The sequence below is a fragment of the Amphibalanus amphitrite genome, unplaced genomic scaffold (assembly GCF_019059575.1).
Source record: "Amphibalanus amphitrite isolate SeventyFive unplaced genomic scaffold, NRLGWU_Aamphi_draft 001847F_arrow, whole genome shotgun sequence".
NCBI classification, from domain to species: domain Eukaryota; kingdom Metazoa; phylum Arthropoda; class Thecostraca; order Balanomorpha; family Balanidae; genus Amphibalanus; species Amphibalanus amphitrite.
This window is the reverse complement of record NW_024883340.1, coordinates 37,236-53,568: the sequence shown is the minus strand read 5'-3', so window position 1 is coordinate 53,568 and position 16,333 is coordinate 37,236. Positions and strand designations below refer to the sequence as shown.

Genomic DNA, 16,333 nt, shown 5'->3' with positions numbered 1-16,333 from the left:
TGCATGAGTTGCCCCCCCCCCCTCCAAACGCAAGCCTGGATCCGCCAGTGAAAGAACGCATTGGTGAATGGTGGCCCGATGAGTCATGGTACTGTCTTTTAAAATAAATTGGAAATGCGATTTCCTTCAATGTTTTGCGTTTGAATCGAGGTTTGTTCGCGCCCCGACCCCTCTCGGTCCCTCTCGGGAACATAAGACGCCGCCAATATTTTCAGTCGGAGCGCGCGCCGACTGCTGGCGGCTGGGGGCGGGTCCCGACGCGACGGCAGTTTTGGCGCGTCGATGGTGAGGTGGGGTGCGCAGCGGCTAGTGGGGACAGTCGACACAGCTCTGCCCTGCTGTTGTGCGTCCACTGCCGCTGTACGTCGGCTGTACGCTTACTGAGCACTCAGGGAAACCGACCTACCTCGGTGGAACCTGCTCTCTCGGAGTGGCGGTGCTTTGAGTGCGCGCTCAGCCGACAGACCATTCCAGTGAAAGTGACTTCTGTCCAAGCTAGTGGGACAACTGACGGAGGTTTGGTCCTGGTGACTGGTAATCGTGCTCTCACTGACCGGTGGTCTGTGGCTTAGTGACCTGGGACCGGTGGTCTGCTGACCTGTGACACGTGGTCTGCCAGCGTGTGACCCGTGACCCTTGACACGTGACGCGTGGTCTGCTCCCCCGTGACCTGTGACCGGTCTCGCACCGCGCCGCGTTCGGTGTGCCCAGCTGTCATCTCGCCGCGTCTCCACCGGTGCTCCCCGCTATCGAACGTGTTTCGTCGTGGCTGGCCCCCTGCCAAGGTCGTTCGTTGGCCCCGTCGGCGACCAAGGTAAGCAGCCCCCGCCCCTGTCGGGAGGGATGGGGGTTTCGCGTGACCGTCACGTCACAGTGGTATAACCGTTACCGTCACTTTTAGGTTCGGTTACTGTCACTCGAAAATGGCACCCCTTCTCTTCTCTTTTCTCCTCTTCTCTTGTGATGTCTCCCGTCTCCCTATATGCTTTGGCCTTACCTACCGGTAGGTGGTAGGTATATCCCCTGCGAGGTATTTTTACAATTTCTCCAGGGCCTGATAACTGGGAGTGTCATGTTTGTCCGCGGTGCGCGTCCACCTCTTTTCACCCCGCCCCCCTCGCCTCCCCCAGCCCACCGAGCATGCTTTCCCATAAGATGCCCGGTCTACCGTGCCGGATTATTTATAGATTGCTTTGCTGATCAGTAACCCGTTGGCCGGCGCACGTTGACACATAACTGAGCAGGGGACTGTATAGTATTTATAGCCTGCGACATGCTAGTTGACAAAATATTTGAGTAACGCTTTCTAGTTGTTTCTCCGCACACTTAACCACTCCTGCCGATCTTCCAATCGCCCAAAAGGCAATTCGTGAAAACTCCCGACAATTTTGCGATCCCTCAAGAGACAAGACACATTCATGACGCATCTCGTCCAACAGCAAGACACCCTTATCATCCAATAGCACATCCCATGGCTTACTTAGAACCCGGCGTCACTCGTCCCCAGAGGCGGATCCAGCTCAGTTTTTTTTTGGTGGGGGGGGGGGGCAAACCATAAAAATTTATCGATTCTTTCCATGCATCGTCCATAGGCGTAATGTTAAAATCATGCCGTTTGGGGGGGGGGGCAAATGCCCATTTTGCCCCCCTGGATCCGCCACTGCTCGTCCCTCGGTCTGGCGCCGTGTCAGTTGTGAGCTGAAGTTGGCCCCGTTGTGGCGCCAAAAAACGAACGTCGCGCGCTGCGTAGTGAGCTGGCCTTGCGCTGCCGAACGTGGGGGAGGGGAGGGGGAGGGGGCGACTGAATTCTTTGTGCCTACCGAGTTCCTGCGTGGCGAAGCGGGTTGTTTCGGCTAATCCCCTCCCCTGCTTGCGATTTCATCGGTCTGCTACGCATGATCCTGCAAGAATGACGTGTTTGGTAGGACCGGCCACGCCGGTGGTCGGTGGACGGTAGATTGTGGACGGTGGACGGTAGATGGTAGACGGTAGGGGAGAGTGGGGCACATTCGTGCAAAAAATGGATAAACCCATATATCTATTCTTTGGTTAGTGCAATGGCAAAATTGTTGATTGTAGTATGGAAAGGAACTATTGCAGATAGTTTTCCTCTTTAAAAGTTATCCTCTAAAATTATTGCTTCCATTAGAAAAAATGACTTTTAATAACTCTGAACATTTGCACGAAACTGCCCCACCTATGGGGCACATTCGTTCAAGAGGTGGGGCACTTCCGTTCACCCTGCAAAGTTCGAGAAATTACCGGGCATTACCAGAAATTTACCAAAGGAAATTGGCAGGGGGTCATTTCACTCGATTCCTTTCGACAAGAATGCATTGCACAACATATGTAGAAAGAATGGGCTGGCCAACAAGAATGTGCCAACTGCCGGCCTCCGTGACCTCGCCAAGTTCGCGTGAATTGCTCGTCACGACGTCGCAAGCAGTCGAGACTGAGTCAGGCGAGCGTCATTAGAGAAACCTACTACAGATAAAGTCATAAATCGCAAAACTAAAAAAAAATATGCACGAATGTGCCCCCAGGCAGTGCGTACACGAACCTGCCCCACAACGTTATTAGTAATATATTTCAAAATTTCTTTTGGAAAAAATGACACTTTTTCAACAAACAAGTTTGCAGCAGTTCCGTGAATAGAGTGAGCTTCTTCACCCCCAATTTTGAAAAGCTGAACCACATTTCCGAGTCAGGATCACGAAAATGGATGATATGAGAAAAGTTTGGAAAGCTCACGAATATTACAAATTTGCGTTTTTATCAAGCATGACAGCAGGTACAGTGTTGTCTTCTACGGTGAACGAAGGGCGGCAATGATAGACATATTTCCATAATTTACCTTGAGCTCGTGCAGTCACTCGTGTTCCCATAAACTGCTGAAAACGAATGTGCCCCATGCACGAATGTGCCCCACTCTCCCCTAGATTGCGGACGGTGGACGGTAGATGGTAGACGGTGGACGGTGGCGTATGTGGCTAATGGTAAGCGCCGCAAAAGAGGCACTGACCTGGCCCGTTTTTCGGCGCCTCGCCCAATGTGAGAACGCTGATCCGCAATGTCCTGCTCCCGTTTGTATTTGTCGACGCAGAACGATTAAAGGGACCCTCCCACCTTAACATTAGATTTGAGCTGAGATAGCCAAAATGGGGTCCCTGGCTCACAATTACCGGTTTCGGCACTCACAACATCGAGAAATGCCTTAAATCGGAAATATTGAATTTCAAAATTGCAGCATTTTGATTCAGAGGGGCTAATGCATAGGAATAGGTACCCCTCTGAATGTGTGACGTCAGCGCAGATATCTAACGAATTTTAAATGTTTGACTAAAACGTTTTGTAGCACACGGTGGTATATGCTGCTTTGAGCGCAACAAGTGCCGCACTTTCAGCTGCCAAACTATTGCTTCCAAATAAAGTCGCCAGAAACAGCGGAGATCCCAAAAAGTAAACAAAAGTAAAATGCTTAATATCTTGAAAACCGGTGAATATTTTTCGGTGAAATTTGGTAGATATTCGTTTTCGCTCTTTCTGAACCGAGCGACATCACTTTCATGCCAATTCATAAACTTTTTTGAAGGTGGGAGGGTCCCTTTAAAGGGACACTCCCACCTTAACATTAGTTTTGAGTTGAGATAGCCAAATTGGTGGCCATGGCCTGCAAATACCGGTTTGGGCACTCACAACATCGAAAAATGCTTTAATTCGAAGATATGGAATTTCAAACTTGCAGTTTTCGGATTCTAAGGGGCTAATGCATTGGAATGCCCCCTTAGAATTTGTGACGTCAGCGGAGATCTAACGATTTTTAAATCTTAGACTAAAACCATCGTTAACACGTGGTGGTATACGCTGCTTTGCGCGCAATGTCTGCCGCACTTTAAGGCTGCCAAATTATTGCTTCCAAATAAAGTCGCTAGTAACAGGGGGATCCCAAAAAGTAGACAAAAGTAAAAGCCTAATATCTTGAAAACCAGTGAATATTTTTCGGTGAAATTTGGTAGATATTCGTTTTCGCTCTTTCTGAACCAAGGGACATCACTTTCATGCCAATTCATTAACTTTTTTGAAGGTGGGAGGGTCCCTTTAACAACATCTGGTGGGAACGATAGATGGGACTGAAGCGAACGGAATGGAACGACAACGGGTGGTGTGCTTTTCTTCCAGCCCGGACCCCCCATATTTCGATCACCAATCCGTGAATCCCATTCTCCCATGGGACTTGCCGCTTGGCCCCATATGGCGAACCCGCGAACCAATAGTACGTCGTTGGTTTCACTCACCCCATCTCCTTCCCGATTAGTTCCTCGTCTGGCTAGTTTTCCGTCATCTACGTGACCAAACACGGGTGGCGGCGAGCCTCTGTTGTGACCCGACCCGCCCCTCCGCCCTCGTCCCTCCCCGCCCGTGACCTTGAGTATCGTCTGGCGGGGAGGGCGCAGGGGGAGGGGCGATACCACACGGCTCCGCACGGCATAGCCAATATGCTGAATCACGTTCGTGTTCGGCTAGGTCGTACAGTAGAAATCCAACGGGCGGTGATTTAAAGGCCATGAAAATGAGCATCGCTTGTAGCTGCATGATTACAAGCTTCTAAGGTAAACTCAATGACTCGACGATCATCTAGTGGACTCAATGACATATTTCAGGCGCGGCATGCAGGAGTACATTTCCTTGTGAAGTAATTTTCGCTCGTATAACGCCAAAATACAGCTAACGAGGGTCACTGTGTATAGCGGCCTTGTTGTGATCCCTGCTCGCTAAGTGCGATCATTTAACTGTTGACGCCTCTTTGTGAACCGGTTCTAGCGGCAAATCCGCAAGGCCGCTGCATTTTGGACTCCTGCGTCGGAGTTAGTGTTAGCCGCCTGCGTGGTGTTTGGGTTGATACAGTGTTGTTGTGTGAGACGGTTGAGCAGCTTTGGAAGCTGAAAGAAAATGTGACAAACAGCTAAGCCGCCATGTAAGCATGTGAAGAATTACAGTTATATAAAGACAACTTACAACAGTTAGGCCTTTTTGTCAAATCATATTCAATAACAAGAGTTGAAGACAGAACTGGCTCCAGGAATGAGTCCCCACATTCCTTTGAAATTTTGGTGAATGGGGGGGGGGGGTAGGTATATGTACTCTCCGCACTGCCGCATGTCGACAGTAGAGGTCTTAAACATAATATCTTTTCTGGGCATATTACTTCCAGCTAGTCCCCCTTTCCTCCCCTCAATGACGTCAGCCGTGACGTGGTCGGGTTGACGCCAGTTTCTGAGACGGTCACGGGATGTGGTCAGTCAGCCAGCCATGTTTGGTCACACAGGGGGTGTCTCCGCCAGTTCCCGGTCGTGTGGCGTCGCACGGACCAGCCCACCGCCTGTCCGCACTAATGTGACGTGCTCTCGTCTCTCAGAGCAGTCCCGGCCCCCTCCTGCAGACAGACCACCCCTCCCGGCGCGGTTGGCTGTGTCTGGTGGTGACTGGCCCGGGTCTCGTGCCGGCCCCAGTGGACAGTACGCAGTGGTGTTTGACGTCACACTGACATAGTGTGCCCGGTCGGGCGGCGGCTGGTATGCCCGGCCGTGCCAGCTCGCCACCGCTGCCAGCCTGGCGGCGCAGCGGCCACCTCCGCTCAGCCGCCGCCGCCGGGCCAGGTCGGCGGCACGATTGGTGCCGGATCGGGGTCCTCAGCCGACGCCCCGGGATGTGTGCAGAGGCCGAGCCAACGCCGCTCCATGGCCCGGGCGTCTTGATTACGGAGCGCTCCGACGCAGCGTCGCCGGCGACTGTCTGGCCTCAGAGGCCCGGCCGGGTGGGCACTCGGCGGCGTAGGCTGGTGGTCTGCGTGGCGGTGCAGCCGCGACCACCGCTCCTCCCATACTCTACCTACCCTCTAGTACTCTTCCCACTCCCCTCAATAGGCCCCTCGTATGGATTTTCTGACACAGCGCCGCTGTGTGACCAGCTCCCTGGCTCGGACAGCCAGCCGGCCACTCCGCCGCCGCCGCGCTCCGTTCGCACACGGGCTGAGAAAAAAGTCGTCGGGGCCGCTAACTGCGTAGTACGCGCGAGGGGCCCTGTCTGGCGGCCGACCGCGTCCGCACAGCCGCCCCGCGTCACCGCCGGCGCCGCCGCCGGCTGAGTCAGAGCTGACCCCCCGGCCGCCCGGTGGTGATTAGAGCTAGAGGTGGCAAAACTGGAAAATTTTGGGACCCGGACCCGGACCCGGTCTGACTGGCACATTTCTGGAACCGGTCAGACCCGGTCTAAGTCAGCGTTGGAACCAGATGGACCCGTTCCCGAAATTCATTATGAAAATTGTGTACAGTTGTAGGTATAGCAAACGAAAATAGTTTCTTTCCAATTGGGCATACTTGTGTTGCAAAGTAAAAAACTCATGCCATGGTCATTTCACTTCGCTTCACAGTTTGTATTTTGGAACCAGATTCAGGTCATATTTGAGAATATAAGAAGTAAGTAGACCAATGAATTTCATGCTCACCTAGGCCACTTTTACTACAGCTGCTAAAAATGATGTGAACTGGGGATCCATGGACCAGTGCCTTCACCAGAGTCAGAACAAGAACCTAACATCAACATGGAACAAGATAACCATACTGATACATACCTTTTCTAATATTCTTGGTAAAAGATATTCGTTTTCCTTACAAATATTATCAACTATCGAAGGCCCCAAACGATGAAACATTCAAAATCAAAATAGAAACATGAAAACTGTGTGAGGTTCGCCAGAAATGTCGACACGATAGCAATGCAAGGACAAAACTTGGACAAAACAGGCGTTAAATCACTGCAAAATTTTGTTGGGGTTAAAGTACTGCAAAATCGTAATGGCAATAAACTTCTAAGTACTGCAAGTTGGTTAAGTAGGTTGCGATCATGACTTAAGTACCAATTTATTAACGTAGAAAACAAACTACATTTTGTTGTTAGAACCTAGACATAGAATAAATACCAAGGGTTCTGAGACTTTCTTCCCGAACGTGTTCCAAAATTGTAACCTTTATGCAGTAGATTAGCGTGCGTAAGGTATAGCATATATGACGCTCAAATGCGCCATTTTCACATCAACACGGAATCATTGGCCTTGGAGAAGGGCATTGGTATTGACTCAGTTTTTTGTCAGCTGCTGCCGTATGATGGCGCTAGTAGAGCGCTATATGTATAATACGCTCTGCTAGCGCCACCATGCGGCGCCAGTTGGCTAAAATCTGATCAATACTACGGTTTCTGGAGAATGCCTTGGATTCATTTTTAGCTTTATGGATTTATGCAAGGGCATGTTGGTTTTATGAGTTGTCTTCTGGCCGTGATAGAAATAATTTCAAAGCTGTTTGAGTTATGAAATGCATTTGAATATCAAACATGAACTCTGATTTCCGGTGGGCATAGTGACTTTGGTATGTCAATGTCTTTGAAAAGGCAGGTGAGAATGCCACTGGTCAGCCTTGCTTCAATTGGATTTGTGTCCATTTATAAATGGATTTCAGTCATACCTACTTACCTACATATGTTATTGGTATTTGATTTCTACAGCTCAAAATATTGCTAGGTGCTGTACAGCAAACTGAATGGAAGTGATCCGTACAAACATTTGGTGAAATGTTTTCTGGATTGCTAGCACTTAGAACTTGTTTATTCTGTTGTAGGTGACAAGATAAGAAATTGAAGCAAGACTGACCAGTATCAGTATGCTATAGATTAGGTAGCCCAATCTGCTGGAATATTAAAATTCAAAAGTGGAATTGGGACTTATGAACTGGAAACTGCATCAACTATGACTATGTTTGCCAAAGCATAAAAGATATTAATGTTTACCATAAAGCACAGGGAAATGATAGGACCCGGTTGGACCCGGCCAAATATTTTGGGGGACCCGGTCTGGACCCATCCGGGTCCAGACCGGTTCCATAGACCGGGTCCCCGGGTCCACATTTTGCCACCTCTAATTAGAGCCCCTTTTCTGCGACGCCGTTGGGGCCCGCTCAGGGAGAAAAACCCGAGAGAAAGGTGCAGGCCAGCACACCGTTGAAGTGGACCATGTTTTGGCTTGTGGAGTTGGTGCTTCCTTTGTGCACGGAGAAAGGCTCGGTAATTGTCTGTAATAATACCGTTTGGAGCGCCTTGCATACCTATTTTTAGCTAGGAAACCAGCACAGTTCGTATTTCAATAGGATAGATGGAGACTCGCTGTTTTTCTGTAACAGCTGCTCGGATCCAAGCTCGATTCTAAGCTTCTAAGCTTGGTTCTGGGTTTTTATTATCTTACAGCTCAGCTGCCTAAGCTGCTGGTCGTTATCCCTATGCATAAATGTTGTATAGGTTGCTGGCAATGGCGACTTCAGTCGCATTACTGGCATGGTTCTGGAGCACAGTGTGAACTATGAAGTGTTTACGGCTGTGTCGGCGCCTGTACCGGCCACTGTCCTATAAACTCTCGAAAAATCGTGCGGAATGTTGATAAACATTAGCTGTATTTGGCAAGTGTTTGCTAAGATTTGAAATGTCTAATGCACAATTATCGAGCAGTCCTGGTGCCCATGTCTGGTCGCTTGGACTGAGTTATGGTTTGATGATTCTTTCTTCCAATATCAGGAAGAACTGGAAGAAATGAAACAAACTGACATGCAGTATCATGCCTCGTCCTTGCCTCCACGCGGCCAATGTAGTGCCTCAATGCTGGTGGCCCCTCAATCAGGCCCAGTCCCCCCTATTTCCTTTCACCCAGTTCGGCCTCCGGCTGACTGGCTTCTGCTGGCTGTCAGAGTCCCGACCTGGCTGCGGGGCCATGTTTTGGGGCCAGTGCCCGCTCTGGGGCAGTGCGCCGTTGGATTGGTGGGGCTCCTCTCCTCTGGGAGTCGGTGGCGACCAGCGTGACTGCCAATTTCGGCCCCGACGGGAGGGGGGGGGGGGGGACGGGGGGCAGACAGTGGACGCCGTCCAGCTGGCACGGTGCGGGAGTAGAGCCACCGGCTCTGACTCAGCCCGCGGCGAACATCCTGGGTCACCGGGTCAAACGGAGTCAGAGTCATCGTGGGGGGGGGGGGCGGATCGGTGCGGCGCGATCGGCGAATTTCCACCGACCACGCGCTATACCGGATAGTTTCCACTTTCCACCGACCACGCGGTATACCGGATAGTTTCCACCGACCACGCGGTATACCGGATAGTTTCCACCGACCACGCGCTATACCGGATAGTTTCCACCGACCACGCGCTATACCGGATAGACCGGATGGCGAGACTCTGCCTGAGGCATCAGTACGTTAATGGAGCGAGTGGGCACGGTAAATGACGCCATGCATACCTCGGTTTCAAGTATAATCAAAAGGATTTAATCGGTAATGGCCGTGACTTAACTGAATTAGAAGATTTGGTATGGTCGATGGGGATCTCACTCGGTTTCGATGATTGTTTTGCTGCACGAACCTCAGGATCAAGGATTTTTGATTTGTATTGTTCTGGACGTCACTTCTATTGTTTTAAGTTCGCCTTGTTTACCAATGTGAGTTTGTTTATTTATGTTTTATCGCTTCCCTCAATACAAACAGACACTGTTTCAAACAGTTCACCTGTAATACAGGGGCTCTGCCACGGTTTGTGATGGATGGGGGGGGGGGGTGCAACCAAAAAATCCACACCCTTAGATATGCATTAGACTACTTGGCTTTTATTACATAATCACATTTTTCGGTCTCTAGATGCTGGCACCTGGTCTTGTCTGCGCATTCGCGCTAGTCCGGTGTGTAGGATACTTGTTTGTACGACAGCTGGCGACAAGCCATTGTCCGTGATCTCGATGACTCAGTAAATATTTAAATTCTATCAAATTGTATGCGAGATGGTAGTATGCCAACGGGGCAATACGTGGCATTCTATAGAGCGGCTGGAGTGCAAAGATGCCGGCTGTTATTCTGCTATATATCCGTATTATAGCACCTAGGTATAGACTAAAGAGTCGAACAAGATTGTACGGGATAAGATGATCTCTGAAGAGCGGCGATAATTTGCGATGTATAATTTGCGGGATTAGCAATAACCCTGCGGCGAACATGCTTTCCTTACCTTTACAATATTAATGCTCACAGAGCCGCGACAAGTCAGTGTATCTGCATATTCGATTGATGTCAACGCGTTCCTTTCCGAAGGACGTTGCCGAAAGATATTGTCGGGCTATGTGCGTTTTGTGACATTCATAAACAAATGAAACAAACATGAACCGAGCTGAGAGAGTTTGATCAAAAAGTCTGCCAATAACACTGATTGAGCGACATTTCTATTCACTTTTTTATCCTCTTACGTTTGTGTGCCCCACTGACCGGCTGTAACTTTATCTTGTTCTTGTATCTTTTGTGATACCGTTGTCAAGTGGCTTTGTGAATGTAATAATCGTTAGGGATGACCGACGAAAGCGACGTGGCTGGTGCCGGGGGTGTTCAGATTTGAAGAACTGTCGCACATATGAATGATATCAAATTATAGCCTTCCCTAGGGCTCCACAAACGAGCGCGCTATTCTCGCCTCTGCCGCCATAATAACCGGTATGCTGGTCACCGACCTGTACTAAAACTGAAAGAACTCAGTCAGAGTTCAAAGGGAACTCGGACATTGCAGTGTCGCCTGGGGAGATTAACGTATTCAAAACCTGTACCGCCGAGTTACTTATTCATGCTCCAAACTAGGCGCGGCTTGCTCGTGAAGCAGGTGTTATGTAACCACGGCTCATGGGTCACTGGGTCAGTAAGACTGCGGGAAGAAATGCGCATGTCGCCTATTTATGGGAATGATTTACAGACATATGATCATCAAGATGAGATTCGCTGGTGAGGGCAAATGCGCCGTTATATCGTTCAGCGCGATAGCCAAGAGTGCTGTCCTGTCTCATTGTTTTGTGATATTTAGCTCCCAAAGAATATTAAGTTATTATATGCATTACACTTATTTACCTATTGCAAAGAACACGCCTGTTCAAATTAATGATCGCTATATTGTTCGTGTTTTCGAGCAATTGACAAAGATCGCTCTATCTGATTTGTTTCAGTTTCTAAAGCCCGCTAACCTGATAGTCTGTTTCGCTGTCAAACGAGTTACTCGAGCAGAATTTATCGCCATGAATTTATGGGACGAACTCGAAGCCAGCGGTGACGTCCGGCGATGCCCCAGTGCCCCCGATCGGTGCCCGGTCAAGGTCAGGTGACGTCGTCGAACGCCAATGCGGCTGCCTCGTAACTGGATCCCCTTTTGTCGTGCCGTTGACCGCGGCTGTCGCCAAGGCCGCGCCGACGGACAATGCAGTCGTCGACCTGGCCGAGCGCTGCTCAGCGGCACGGTCTGACACGGACACGGCACGGGCCCTCGTCTGGCAGGGGGGGGGGGAGCTGTTTGGGTCCCGTAATCTCCAGGTTTGTGGTGCTCATCTGACTTGGCGAGTGGCAGGAATTAGTTGCTATCTCTTGCTTTCCCGTTCTATTTACCTGTTATGTGTTGCATGCTGAAGTGATTTCCGCATAATTCCGTTTCACTCTCAAGATACGAGGCTTTGAAGTATGAGTGGCTCCTTCACTGGCCGCTGTAAGTAGCGGCTAGGACTGACTGAAGCACCTTCACCCCAGCACGAGCTTGACCGACCGGCCGGGCGTCACCCTGCCCCGGCCAAGCCGCATCGATCTGCAACCGCCGGAGGCTGTCGCTGCCCCCCCCCCCCCCCCCAGGCCGTCCCTGTCCGCCGCCCGCCGCCGCCCGCCACATCGCCAGTTCACCGGTCGCCAAATCCAATCACCAGCCTCGCAAGCTTCGATGGCGCTTCTATCGGCTTTCTTCCTTCTCGACACACTGCAGCTCTTTTCCTGCAACATCTCTGCCGCGCTGCCGCCCCCGCCCCCGCCCCCGCCGTCGCCCCCGCCCGAGACCAATCAATACTCCGGGCCAGGCTCGGGTCGGCTGACCGGCCTTGAACTGCCGGCCATCGTCAAGGTCGCAGAGCTCCAAAGTCTGAGCCCAGACGATGTAAGTCAAGAGCCTCATCTTCACTAATGAAATACATCAAATTCTTCGCGTAATGCCATTAGTATCGGCGTTTAAAAACAAGCGTCGTAGATATAAAAAAAATCAAAGTATGTAGAGCGTAGCGATAGCCAGTGGCGGATCCTAGTCTGCCATGTGATTGTGAGTTGCCTTGGATGCATGAATGAAAACGTATTTATCATGAACACTTGTTGTAACCGTCAATCACAACACAAGTGTTTCCCTCCGTGACAATCACTTCCGCCGTGTCATGTGCCGTGATTGCCATTTTGGTTCTAGTGCCGCCCATCAAACGCGGCGGCGTGGCGGCGCATACCCCACCCCCACCCCTCAGCTCGACCTCCGCGGGGTCTCTATTATATAGGTACTCAACCACTTGTGCCCGTTTCCCGGTGTACATACATATACCTGTGTATCTTCTGCCAGGGGCTGCACCCATGTGGTCTATCGGGCCATCTGTAAGCGGCTCCAGCCGCTCGGCACACCTCCTACAGAGGTTTCGACACGTTTTGTGAACGGCAGGTGACAATGGCAGTGGTGGCCGGCACAACGTGTTGACGGTTCGTATCTTATCGCTCCCGCCGGCGTTTGAAACATGCCGGACGAGGGACACACGTGTGACACGTGACAGCTAAACAGGCGTACTTCCGATGTTGTATTGTAACATGATGTGTGTATGGTTGACTTGGATTTATGTGCATAATTAGCTTTATCATAAGAAACTGGCACGTATAATGGGTATTGGGTACTTATAACGGTACATAGGACTTCACCATAAATAATGAGTCCACGTCTTATTACGTAACAACCTGTTTCAATGATTTGATGGAATGTTATGTAAACTTACTATGCAGTCAATTGCAATTGGTTTTTGTTTGGCAATCAATGTGACCATTTGGAAATCATCAGATCAAACTATTTTTTATAATATGTAATTTCGGTAATCATAGGAGAAAACGGCATACCTATTTGTGGAGCGGAGTGCTGTTTCGAGGCACTTATGGTATTTTGGTTTTAGGAAGTGGCTCATCAAGTGAGTTGGAAGTAATTTCAGCATTTGCGTACACACAAAAATATTGACACCGTTAGCGGTGTAATTGCACAGTACATATCTGAGCACTTGAGGAAAGTTAATTTAGTCCCTTCCCCGCTTAAATTACTCGCGCTTCTAAATGAACACCAGGAAGAAGGTAATAGAACACTGTTAGGAGGGTTGGGTGTTTTACTACATGTAGCAAAACACCCAACCCTCCTAACAGTGTTCTATTACCTTCTTCCTGGTGTTCATTTAGAAGCGCGAGTAATTTAAGCGGGGAAGGGACTAAATTAACTTTCCTCAAGTGCTCAGATATGTACTGTGCAATTACACCGCTAACGGTGTTAATATTTTTCTGTGTGTAGCGAACAAATGGTCACAGGATGGATCCGCGTATTTGTGGCTCGTAAATGTAAGTGAACCATCGACCGATGTCTTTCTTTACCAGAAGCTGCTTTTTAGTTAGGTTTCTGTCTGCATATTAATATCTAGCTTCCTACAGGCATCTACATCCATAGCTTTTATTTAGCTTGTGTCCTTATTCCATCGTTATCTAGCTCATATTCTTGCATGTAATATCGAACTTCTCTCGTGCCTATAAAGAAATTGATTCGAAATCCTATTTCCAGCTGGTTCAACTTATTCTACTATCTCTAATTCATCTACCCAACTGACCAGTTTTGTTTTTATTTGTAGCTCCTATATTCAGACCTTTTCTTACCGCATCCAGCTCTGTCCCAGCTTTTCAACGTTGCGTCTGTTTGTTCATATTGCGCACTGCGACTTCGACACCGAGGAAGCGGTTCATCATTGCTGATTTCCTGAGCTAGGCGCGGTAGCGTTGTCCTCTCCTCGGCAGTTAAAACGGCGCTATACGTCCTGTCGTATTACGCGACACGGGAATGAGGGTGAGAGGCGAGATCTTCCTTCGAGCGAAAAGCCTGATTTGCTTTGACGGAAAGTCTCGCGTCGTTCACACATAATTCGCGCACTAGCAAATATTTCTAAAAAAGTTGTAATAATTCACGCTCATTTTATTAGTACAGCTACATTCTTATTTCCGGCTGAAACTTGTGATGGTGTGTATTATTTGATAATATGACAGTATGTTAATTATGTGTGCTCTGCCTAAAAATACCTTTCTAGTTGGTTAGATAACGGCGCTGCTGCAAAGTGAACTTTCATGTTAGCTTAATAAGATAGTTCAACTGTAACGAAGCATGTGCTTGACCCGCCCATTGACAAGGCAATGTTCACCACGACGCACATCGCAATAGGTCGTCACTCCCTGACTTTAAACGCACGCGCGCGCGTTTTGATAAGACCAGCTATGAATTATTCGCGCCGTGACAAACCCGGATTCGTTGTAACTTGGGCGCGTGTGCAGTCAAGCAGTGACCGATCGACCGTTAGGTCGATGGTCAGGGACGGTGATGGATATAACGGGGAGGGGATCGGTTAGGGGGCAGCGCAGCAGCACCTGACTCATTGCTCAATGCTCATTGCTCATTGCTCAGTCAACGTGCCATTATGGAGCGTTAGCGAGCGGGTAGGGTTAGCACAAGAAAAGGTTCAATTGGTCACACTCAAATGCTCGCACGCACGCACGCACGCTACTTGCGCATGCGTGCTACACTATCGTTCACGCTCTCTTACGAGTAGTAGCTGTCTATCACGATTTTACACTCCAGATACCTTTGACGAGCCCTCGGCGCCTGAATTCTGTCTATTCGATCGCACTCTAATTAGAACCGTGATTAAGTGGCAAGCTTGGAGCGTTACTCCAAGACGGCTGCGAGTAGTGCCACTGACAATCGCTGATGAAGGGAATTGGGTTATGGGGCGGGGAGCTAGCTTCCTGGTGGTTGGAGATAAATGAAGCGGTGCAGATCCCACATTGAGAGTGAAGTGATCTCATTGTGTCTGCCTACGACTGAATGAAGTTGCCATTTATTGCAACTGAGTGGTGATAAGATTGCCAGAAGTCACATCATAGGTAATTTACTGATGGATTGTGTTATTTTGTGGCCTTGAAGTGACAAACAATTGTGGCCAATACCGTGCAGTTTGTTCTAAATACGTTTAAGATTTGTTGCATCATGACTTCCTTAGTAGTTGGTATATGTGAAATGGATGCTTTTTCTGCTTTATTTAGAGGACCGTTTCTTTCATGATACAACTCGCAAGGTATTACTCTCAGCAAACATATCATGTTCCTGCTTTGATATGTTATCTCTCTTCTGAATGACATGCTCTTGGCAATGCCACTGAGCATTTACGGCTTTGTTTTTCTCCTCTGGGCTGTAATACACCAAGCCCCACTCTATATAACTTATGTCTAAGTTTATCACAAGCCGTCACAGAAAAACATTATTCCGATCGTGCTCTGGTGACCTTTGGGCTGTCCGTCGGCGGCGTCGCAGAAGGAAATGGTCCGCCCCCTTTCTTCTCAGCATCGTCTGAGGAGACGACGGACGGCGCTGCGTCCCTGCGCCCTTTCCGTTTACGTTTGAGCGTTGACCTCATTCACAGTTTGTGGTCGGGCAGGGGAGGGGGACGGGTGACACTTGGGCTGTCTTCTTGCGGGCTGCCTGGGCTGTCAAGTCGTCCGAGAGTGTGTCGACCTGTAAGTACGTAGTGAAAGGGTTCATGGGTCGTATGGTGTGTAACGTGATGGAACGTCTCAGGTGCGTGTTGGAATGCCAACATATGCGCTTGTGTTGAGATGTGCTGCGAACAAGCATATAGGCGCTAGCGCTTTACGGCTGTATCGCAGTCTAGTGGGTTGATGAAAATGAGCACAAACTCTGGAGCGTCTAACGATGTAAACGATTAACCCTCGCACGACCAGGCCATTTCTCATAACACGAACGACCAGGGGGGGGGGGGGTGTTACGACCCCCCCCCCCTGGCGTTTCGAAACGGAAGGTCGTAGAGCTTAGCGGAAAAAACCAACGGATTGCTCTCAACGAGATCTCGCGATTGGTGGTATATTTTTTGGTCCTAGGTCAACATTTGACCTACTTTTGACCGGTCAAAGGTCAAATTTTCGGAAAAATAGACTTTTTTCAACTTTCGGCGGCGATTGCGGCAAAACGGTGGGAGATATCGACTTGAAACCTTCACTATCGTGTTCCTTGATCAATTCTCTATCGTTTGGTATGTATTTCGTTTCCCTAGCTCTAAAAATGGCGCGTTGGGAGCGCCGGAAGTCGGCAAAGTCACAGTCGGCGGCAGAAATTCGAAAAA

The 16,333-nt window shown here is 49.4% G+C and overlaps 1 protein-coding gene across 1 annotated transcript in view; it reads left to right on the top strand.

The window, feature by feature from the left end:
- Positions 1–267: 267 nt before the first annotated feature.
- LOC122375467 overlaps positions 268–16,333 on the top strand; it is a gene marked incomplete at its 3' end in the record, with an annotated part of 52,858 nt that continues 36,792 nt past the window's right edge. The window contains exon 1 of the mRNA XM_043354876.1: positions 268–814. The remainder of the gene's footprint in view (positions 815–16,333) is intronic.